Source organism: Acyrthosiphon pisum, unplaced genomic scaffold, assembly GCF_005508785.2.
Source record: "Acyrthosiphon pisum isolate AL4f unplaced genomic scaffold, pea_aphid_22Mar2018_4r6ur Scaffold_21828;HRSCAF=24991, whole genome shotgun sequence".
NCBI classification, from domain to species: Eukaryota; Metazoa; Arthropoda; class Insecta; order Hemiptera; family Aphididae; genus Acyrthosiphon; species Acyrthosiphon pisum.
Genome location: NW_021771335.1, coordinates 26,529 through 26,772, shown reverse-complemented (window position 1 = coordinate 26,772; position 244 = coordinate 26,529).

Below are 244 nucleotides of genomic sequence, written 5' to 3'. Positions count from 1 at the left end.
ATTTTCATTAACTTGCCCACCTTTGACATCTCCCCCCTTAAATACTACTCTGGGAATTGAAAAAAAATTTCAAACATCCATTGCTAAGTAACATGTACTGTATAATATTATCCATCCAAAATAGAAATATGTAGCCATGTAGGTACCCATCTAGTTATGTTTAAATAGTAAATATCTATCTACCTATTATGTTATCACTGGTCAGCATTTACTTTATAAATTACTCTACCTATATTATTTGTAA